The 9,785-nt window shown below is 35.8% G+C and overlaps 1 protein-coding gene across 2 annotated transcripts in view; it reads right to left on the bottom strand.

Moving 5' to 3' along the window:
• The window catches only part of LOC136032112 (DNA polymerase delta catalytic subunit-like), a 77,583-nt gene extending 72,243 nt beyond the window's left edge, over window positions 1-5,340 (bottom strand). The window contains exon 1 of one of the 2 annotated variants that reach the window (XM_065712276.1): window positions 5,258-5,340. The gene's annotated coding sequence lies outside the window, so the exon portion shown is untranslated. Of the gene's footprint in view, window positions 1-5,248 lie in introns of both variants that reach the window. The other variant, XM_065712275.1, reaches the window with a different exon arrangement.
• Between the last annotated feature and the right edge of the window lie 4,445 nt (window positions 5,341-9,785).

Genomic DNA, 9,785 nt, shown 5'->3' with positions numbered 1-9,785 from the left:
AGGACCAACTAAATTAAAACCACTCCCCCTAAGTTATAGGACCAGCAATTAAAACCACTCCCCCTTGTTATATTTGAGCTAGGGTCTTCATTCTAAGACTTGATATGGGTCATAGTCTTAGGCCTCTTTGGTTCAATTTTCATTCAGATCCATCACTCCAGTCACAAGTTACTCTGAATTAAACGAAAAACTTTTCTTTAGCAGGTAAAGCCCCTTCCCTCTTGTTCTATTTGAGCTAGGGTCTTCATCTTATGTGTCTCATGGTTCTTGGCACCTATGGTTCAGTTTTCATGCAAATCCGGCCAGCGGTTCTCCCGCTATACTCAATTACACAGACGGACGGAAAGGTTTTGCGGTGTCTAAGGGAGCCATGTTGGCTCTTTGGATCCCAAAAAAGGAAAGGATAGTAGATCATCATCCAGGCATCATCACCTATTTGGATGGTGGAAAAAATCCTTCAAGATAGGTTTTGGGGATATGTCTGTCCGTCTGCCCATCTGTGCGATCGAGTATAGTGGGAGAACAGCCGGTCAGATTTGGATTAAAATTGAGCTTAATTAGGGTGATGGGGAGGGGACTTTAAGTTTGAAAAAAAAATGAGTTTTTCATTTAATTCAGTGTAACTTGTGAATGAAGAGACGAATTTCAATGAAAATTGAATTAAGATGCCTAAGAGTATGATATGTATTGAGTTCTGGGAAGGAGGCCCTAGCTTAATTAGGTTGAGGGGGAGGTGGCTTTAAGTGCTGAAAAAGTTAACTTTTTTGTCTAACTCAGTTTAACTTGTGAATGAAGTAATGGATTTCAATGAAAATTACGCCAAAGATACCAAAAACCATAAGACACATGATGTTTGGAGATGAAGACCCTAGCTTAATTAGGGTGAGGGGAGAGGGCTTTAAGTGCTAAGAAAAAGTTGAGTTTTTCATTTAATTCAGTGTAACTTGTGAGTGGAGTGATGGATCTCAATGAAAATTGAACCAAAGATGCCAAAAGAGAGCCAAAATAGAACAAAAGAGACTCAAATAGAACAAGGGGGAGTGGGTTTTAAGCACTGAAAAAAGCTGAGCTTTTTGTTGAACTTGCGAATGGAGTAACAGATCCAAATGAAAGCTAGATCAAAGATGCCTAGGATCAGGGCTCATATCAAGCTCTGGTATCACAAACCCTATCTCAAATACATTGAGGGGGAGGGGGTATCAAGTTTTAAGAAAGTTGAGTTTTTCTTCAATTTAGTAGGGCCTATAACTAATTCCACCCGTGGCTTGCCCAAGGCCTGGAAATAATCCTTTTCCAAAATGAGCCATACTGAGGCCAACCTTCAACCAAATATTCCATCCCCAGAAAAAAATTACTTTTTTTATTCCTTTTTTTCCTGGGAGATTTCCAACTTAGTCTCATGGTTTTTGCCACTTCATGGTGTGAAAATTGCTGCTAGAAATAGATAAGTGGTAACTTCTGAAAACTTTGGCTGTTTAACCAACTGTATGGAATGCATCTGAATCAGCAGGCTTGCTGCAGGCCCGTGATTTTATAATATACATGTGTAGGGAGTTTTACCGACCATCTGAATTGATAACAAAGCATGTGGCTTGCTTGAGTGAAAACCAGCCAATGGATCTAGATGCCATACACTTTCATAGCGCGTCTGAAATTTCAAATAGTTCCTGGTAACAAACTGTAGTAAGGAGCAACCTGGCTCAATAGTAACCAAAACTCTAAAAAACTGAGTTGTGATACCAATAGTTACATCAAAAGAATTGCATTTCAATGCTGATTTTAAGTATATAAGTTTGATCAAGTTTAGTCTTACCCATCAAAAGTTACAAGCCTGGGAAAATTTGTCTTATTTTAGAAAATATGGGTAAAAAACCCCTAAAAGTCTTGAAACCTTAACGAAAATCACACCATCAGATTCAGCGTTTCCAAGAACCTCAACGTAGAAGTTTCAAGCTCCTATTAACAAAAATGTGGAATTTTGTATTTTTGCCAGAAGATAGATCACAGATGTGTGTTTTTTTGTTTTTTTTTTCAGGGGTGATTGTATCAACCTAGTAGTCCTAGAATGTCGCGAGACGGCTCATTCTGATGGAAATTGAAATTTCTAGTGTCCTTTCTAAGTGAACCAAAAGATTAGAGGGCATCTAGGCCCCCTCCCACGCACATTTTCCCCCAAAGTCACTGGATAAAAATTTTGAGACAGCCATTCTGTTCAGCTTAGTTGAAAACCCAATAACTATGTCTTTGGGGACAACTTAATCCCCCACTGTCCCTAGGGGAGGGGCTGCAAGTTACAAACTTTGACCATTGTTTACATATAGTAATTGTTAATTATGAAGTGTACAGACGTTTTCAGGGGGACTTTTTGCGTTAGGGGGGGGGGGGGGTTGCGAGTAGGAAGTTACGTGGGAGGGTCTTTCCATGGAGGAATTTTCACAAGCGAAGAGAATTCCCATGAAGGGGGCACAGGATTTCTAGCATTATTAAAAAGAACAATGAGAAAATAAATATTTTTTTTCACCTGGAAGCCATGAGCAGAATTAGAAATTAAAACGAACATAAGATATTATGTGTACAAAGGGATTCGTCTCCTCCACAATACCTAGCTCTTGACAATAAAGTATTTTTAGTAATTTCAACTATTTATTCTAAGGCCTTTGTGATCCAGGGGTCATTCTTGAAGATTTGGGACAAAATTCAAGCATTAATGTAAAGAATAAGGTATTGACAAGGGGGCGAACCCCCCTCACATACGTAATGAAAATAAACAAATATAGAAGTTTGTTAGATAAGTTAATACATAAGGTATGTATGTTTGTTACTAACAAAAAACATTCATGAAAAAATAAAAAGTCTAGTTGTATTTTTAAGTAGGCAAAAATTGGAGGGCAACTAGGCCCCTTTGCCCAGCCCAGTTTTTTATCAAAATCGTTTGATCAAAACTATGAGAAAGTCATTTAGCCAAAAAAAAAATGTAATAACATGCAAATTTTGTTTTAATTATTCATGTGCAGTGAGCCAAATTCAAATATGCATTAATTAAAAAACGTTCAGAAATTAAATAAAAAAAACAAGTTTTTTAACTGCAAGTAAGGAGAGACATTAAAACTTAAACGAACAAAAATTATTCCATATATAAAAGGGGTTGACCCCTCCTCAACTTGTTGCTCTTTACACTAAAGTTTTTTATTGTTTTAAAAAGTAGATTTGTGAATAAGAGTCAAACTTTACCATAACAAGTGAGGCGTTGAGGAAGAGTCAACCCCTTTTATTTACAGAACAATGTCTGTTCGTTTTAAGTTTTAATGTTGCTCCTTACTTGGAGTAAAAAAACTTTGTTTTTTTATTCAATAATTTGAAAACTTGAGGCAGTTTCCTTGAAAGGTGTCAAGGGCAAGACATGTTGTCAAAGCATGAATCAAGACTTCATTATCAAATTGTTCTTTTCTTTCAGCAGGCTGAGAACTTAGACGCTTGTACATCCACGCCTGGAGGTTGGAATGTCATTGGCAGCCCCTTTCTTCAAAAAAAGATAGGAAGTTGCTTGAGGATGTTGATCATCGTGCCACTAAGATGGTTACCAACATGAATAAATTTCCATATGAAGAAAGACTATGTTGTTTGAAGCTGCCAACACTGACATACCAACGGAAAAAGGGTGACATTATTTTAACCAAAAAAATCCTCTCTAAAAATACCCTGTCCAGTCTCTTTGCATAGCCCTTGCATTCTGGTACTAGAGGACATTCTTTGAAGCTCTCCATGCAGCATTCCATGAGTAGACATAGAAGCCACTTCTCTGGCCAAAGAATCATCAATATGTGGAACCAGCTCTCTGAAAAAACAGTTTCTGCTACTTCAACTGACATGTTCAAGTCCCACCTTGATAGGGAATGGCTCTGCCAGGAGTTCCTTTACAATTGGGAAGCTGCAGAGTCCTCCACAAGAGTCTAAACTAACAGCCACAATCTACACCAAATGAATTCTTTTTTCTCATGGAGCATCACAAGGATGGACAATCCTTATATTGCTCCAAGCTGCAATTTAAGGTAATAAAGATAAGGTAATAACAACACATAGGCTATTCAGGCTACAAAAGGAGGGTAACATTCTAGTTAATTGACTTCTTGCTATCTTGGAAAGGTTTAGGTTAGGAAAATCAAACTTTCAGGGATGGGTCTACAGGCTAAAGTATGTACTGGGAAGGTATTTTAAAGTACCCACCTCCACTCCTTCTCCCTCTAGAGGGCCCTGAAATTTGCCTACATGACAGGTCTATACCTATTGAAATTTTGACAAAAACACATTTTACCTTAATTTTCAGTATGCTAGTTGCTTTTCTCTACCTTTATTTCTGAAAATGCAATTCCTGTTATTTGGGTAGAATTTTCAGCCATATCAATGTTTTTTTTCAAAATTTTGGAAATGTATTTGCATATCTTTAAAATCTTATAAAATGGAATTGAGCAAAGTTATGAAACTGAAAACAATTTTGTTGTACTTCAATTAAGCAGAAGATCTATTTTGCAAGGTTTCACTTTTATAACACATGTATTTTTAAAGGTCACTAAAGGTCAGGGTCCTCTAGAGGGAGAAGGTGTGGAGGTAGTTGCTTCAAAATACCTTCCCAGGACATACTTTAGTCTGTAGATTCATCCCTTAAAGTTTCATTTTCCTAACCTAAACCCTTTCTGAGATAGCAAGAAGTTAATTAACTAGAATTTTACCCTCATTTCATAGCCTATGTGTTGTTATGAACCAATTAATCTTTTAAAGTGCTGCAGTGTGTTAGTTCCAACTAATAAGTGTAAATAATAAATAATTAAGCCCTTTGAGTTCTCTAAAATACAATTTCCCCCAAGACCAAATTATTAGATGATGAAAAAGCAGAAAAACATGCATTAAGTGATGTAGCCTAGGCAATTTACTTTCATCCTAGCTAAATTGTGTTAATTAAATGCTCAAATTATGTATGGTCTACTCATTGAATTCCCTAGAAGCTGCTGAAACTTATTTCTTTCTGTTATTTGTCCACTAGCATGCTATAAAGTAGGCCAATTAACTGGTTTCTTAACATGTTTCCTTCTCAATAGCCTCTAGTTTACACATTCACCTATAATACTAATTTGAAGAACAAAACAACAAAACCCTCACACTTCAAGGGCTATCATTAACTTGTAACCTAGGCTATTGAAGTAAATAATAGATTTGTTGATAGATTTGAAGATTTGAAATAGATAGATTTTACATGAAAAACCTCTTCAAATAAAGCGGGACAATGCTTGTTAAGTTTAAATAGTTCGCCCGTGAATCGGGCCGCAGTGTTTTCACCAGCTCATTTTAGAATCTTTTAACCAATGGGAAGTTTTTTTAGTATCACTCCGGTAAAATTTTTCAGATGCCACAAAAGTTTTGTGGTCCCTTTAAGTTGTCCGGAAAACCCGGTACAATATTGGAATTTCATCCTGATTTGAAACCTTTTGCTCATTTGGTGGCTAGTACGGTTCTGCAAACTTTTTTCCATTGGATTTTTTTCTTTTTAGAACCTGTTAACCAGTCGGAAGTTTTCAAATTGGAATTTTACCCAGATTTGAAAGTTTTTTACTGTTTTGCTAGCTAGTAAGGCTCTGTAAACTTTTTTGTAAGGATTTTATACAAATCCCTTACCCTTAAAATAAAAACTACTAATGCCGAATACTAAAGACGGAAAAAGTCACAAAAAGATCGTATCAAAATTTTGGTATGATGATCAGTTGAAATTGAAACAAAAATTGGAATTTTAGTGAATCTTTTGGTTAATTGGGTAACTTTTATATGGGAAGAGTGAATATGACGTTCTTAATTCCGTATATTTCACAACTATGTTGAATTAAAAGGAATGATTCTTTCTTTATTCTTGCAAAGACTCAGGAGGCTTCTTGCACTATAATCACGGTGAACTTTGCTTTATATAGAAATTGTCCAATTAATATCCTTTAAAAACTTGCCTATCAGCTGAAGTCCGCCAGTACATTCACTGTCAAATCCTACTCCTCTCACTATGTCGCTATTCTTCAAAATCTTTTTTTTCTAACGAACTATCTGATATCCTTCTTTTTACTTTCTGTTTTGGAAAGTTCAAATAATACGTGTTTTCTGTTTCCTCATTTCCACAAATTGCACATCTTAGATCTTCATTTTAAAAGGGAACTTTGTATATTTGAATTCCTGCATGACCTGACCTTAAGCTAAATAACACTATGGTCTCTGATTTGCTTATCGTCCCAAATAATTTCTTTTAAATTGCCTTTCAGTCTTTTGGGTTAGTAATAAGTTTGTTTAGAACGCACGACTATCTTCGAATGACCTTACTCTCAATTTTTTATAACTTCACCAATTCTGTTAAGTATCCCTTGCAAAGGTTTGCTTGTCTTCTAAAGATGCTTGCTTTGCTGCAGTGTCAGCCATTTCATTTCTACTAATGTTCGCATATCCCGGTGCTCAATCCAATGTGATAGTTAGTCTTTTTCCAAGTAGTTACTTCATTTCTTTATGGCAAAAAATTACTCCGGGATTTGCTTTATTTTCTAGACAGATGCTCTTCATTGCCTCCAAGTAATTTTTGGATCTGAACAGATTTTATATTTGTCACCTGTTGATCCAGAATCTATTAGTTATCTCAATGTTTTGGCTATAGCTGCTACTTCTGCTTGAAACACTGTTGTTATGTCACTTAATTTTATCAATTTAACTATGTTCTTGGAGGAAATTACGAAAGCATATCCCATTTTAATATCAACTTTCGATGTATCTGTGAATTTATCCACTGTGTCAAGATAAATAAATTTATCTTGTCATCTTGACTAATTGATCATAATCCAGATTATCCCACTGTTCAAATTCAGTATCTCAATCGCACGGAATGGATTCCCACTGAAGGGCTATGCACATATTGGGCATCCTCAACATTGATAACTGCAAGCAATCCATTAAAATCTGTTCCATCATCTCCTTTGGCTTTACTATGCTTAATTTTTTCCAAGAACACCATAGCCTTCCCTTCAATAAAATTCTTAATTAAATTGGATTCGACTGGTCAGATATCCATGTCTTTCATAAAAAAAACTTTAATGTTGCTGTATCTCTCCTGCTACTTATACTTTTAGTTCTACTTTCTGATTCAAGAAAAATTCATAGAGTTTTTTTCTATCTCCTAAAGCTGTTTTTATAGCATTTTATTAAATAGTTTTTAGTTTCGCTGAGAACAACCTAGATGCCACCATATAAATAATTACTCAACATTGCAATTTCAGCCTGATGCATTTTGGGTAAAATTCTATCAAAAAGTGGAATTTGGACCAAAATTTGCTCCACATAGCATCTTCTTAACGTTTAATCTTTTTGAGTGTGCTCTCTTTTAATTGTCTTTTATGGTCTTTAAATTACGGATTTCTATCAATAGCAATTCCCAGCCATTAAAATTCATTCACGATTTCAATTTGTGCCCCATTTAGAAACAGATGAAGAGCAAAATACTTTTTCTTCATGTGATTACCATCGCTTTTCTTTTCTGGACCGAAAACTGCACACAACTTTCCTTGGCCCACGTTTCCACTAATTTTATTTTCTCCGTGGCCACTCGTTGTCCCTCCTTAATAATCGCAAATGCTATTCACATCCCATTATCATCAGCAAAAATGCCAGCTTTGTCCTCTCCGGCATCGAGTGTTATATGATATTCACTAACGCTGTAATAACCTGGCCCCAATGAAGAACCTTGTGGAACGCCCCGTTTCCTTGGTACCTTTCTTTCCGAATATGCTTTACCCACTTTTACTGTCAATTCTCGTTCTTTTAAATAATAACAAGACAATCTTAGTAAAAATCCTTTAACTTTTGCCGAAATCACTCCTTCTAGTATCTATCATTGGAACATTTTATCAAAAGCATTACTTACATCAAAGAACACTGCTAATAGGATTTTCCTGTTTTTCAAGCAATATACTCAATCATTCACAAACATTTGTAGTATTTTCATAGTTGATTTGTTCTTTTTAAATCCACATTGGAAATTTTTAAAGGTGTTTGTTTTTCCACTTTCCATGTAAGCCTCTCCTTTACAATTCTTTCATAGACATTTCCTAATAGAGGTAGTCACTAAGCCATTTTTCAATATTTTTTTGAGATGTTCTATGTTTCCTTATAGCGCGTTTACACGGACGAGAATTCCCGTCGCGGACAAAGGAATTCTGGTCCACTTGAAAGGATTCCGTTCGTGAATCCGGGTAGAAAAAAAGTCTAGCGACCAGCAAGGATTCCTTTCACCGAGACCGTTTTTGACCAATTCTGCTTGATGTGTAGGCAAGAAGAACGAGAATATTTACAGTTTTGTTGATTTTGGCCGACAAACAAATAACATGTCAGTAAAGAATCATCCCAAAATTACTGATTTAATCTGTTTGGTGCAGGACAAGTCTTGTATTTATGTGAGCAGTGTCATAAATACAAGGCATGTCCTGCACCAAACAGACTACAAGAAAACAAAGATAAAAGACTTGCTTTGGGCTGAGATTTCAGAACAGCTGAATGAACCAGGTTAGGAAATTGGAACTTTTGGGGATGGTCTACAGGCTAAAGTATGCCCTATAGTTCTATTGGTAAAATTCTAGTTAATTGACTTCTTCCTATCTCAGAAATAGTTCAGATTAAGAAAATGAAACTTTCAGGGATGAATCTAAAGACTAAAGTATGTCTTGGGAAGGTATTTTGAAGCAACTACATCCACTCCTTCTCCCTCTAGAGGGCCCTGACCTTTAAAAATGTGTGTGTTATAAAAGTGAAACCTTGCAAAATAGATCTTCTGCTTCGGTGCTTTTAAAAGCAGCAGCAATCAATAATGATGCTGTGGCTGCTATCATAATATTCCTGTTGGTTTCATCCATGCTTACAAAATTTCAAATTTTCTGCCAAAAGGACAAGAATCTTTTCCCACTTTTCCCTCTGTGTGTAAACATAAATCCTGTCTCCGAGACAGGATTCCCGTCAAGTTTTCCTCTCCGTGTAAACGAGGCATTACTTTATTAACGATTTTAACAATATTTTTATCCATTTGTAACTTAAATGTTTTTTATACTGTATGTAAATCATGCGCAAACCCGGCACTGTTAATAGTAGCTCTTGAATCACTTTCTTTTAACTGCTCTAATGTAAAATTCCTATGATAATCTATATCATTTTCGATTTTGGAGAGTCTTAAGACTTTGGCAAATGTATATTGTACATAATCTTTAAAATCGTCTGGTCTTCCAATAACTGATTCTACAAAATTTGTCACTTTGTTTACTTTTTCTTGTTCTTCCACTAACTCCTCTACAATCACTATCAAGGGTGGGTTATCAAAATCTTCTTTCTTCCCTTTAATCAAATTTTCACTGTTGTATATACTCAACTTGCAGGCTGTCTAAAATCCAACTACTCTAGTGTTACGGGGTGGTTTGGTTAAATAATTAGTTTGAGTTTATTTTAAAGGGGGTTTTGCGTTGAGTTGCTTGAGACGCTTCTAAGTCTTAATAGTTTGATGTGGATATGGGAGCTAAATTATTAATAAAATAAAAGGCTTCGTATAGAATCCCCGGTAACCTGGGAGACAGAACCATCTCGGTGTTGTTCGAGGTCTCTTGAAACAAATATAGATTCCCTTGGGACCGTGCCTGAAAGCTAGAGGAACTGTACCTGATGCCCTAATACATAGACAGAAGATGATTAAATACAATAAGGTTTATTTACTTACAATATACAACTATTGA

The sequence above is a fragment of the Artemia franciscana genome, chromosome 10 (assembly GCF_032884065.1).
Source record: "Artemia franciscana chromosome 10, ASM3288406v1, whole genome shotgun sequence".
NCBI classification, from domain to species: domain Eukaryota; kingdom Metazoa; phylum Arthropoda; class Branchiopoda; order Anostraca; family Artemiidae; genus Artemia; species Artemia franciscana.
Note: the sequence above shows the minus strand (reverse complement) of the source record. Positions and strands in the feature narration are given on the sequence as shown.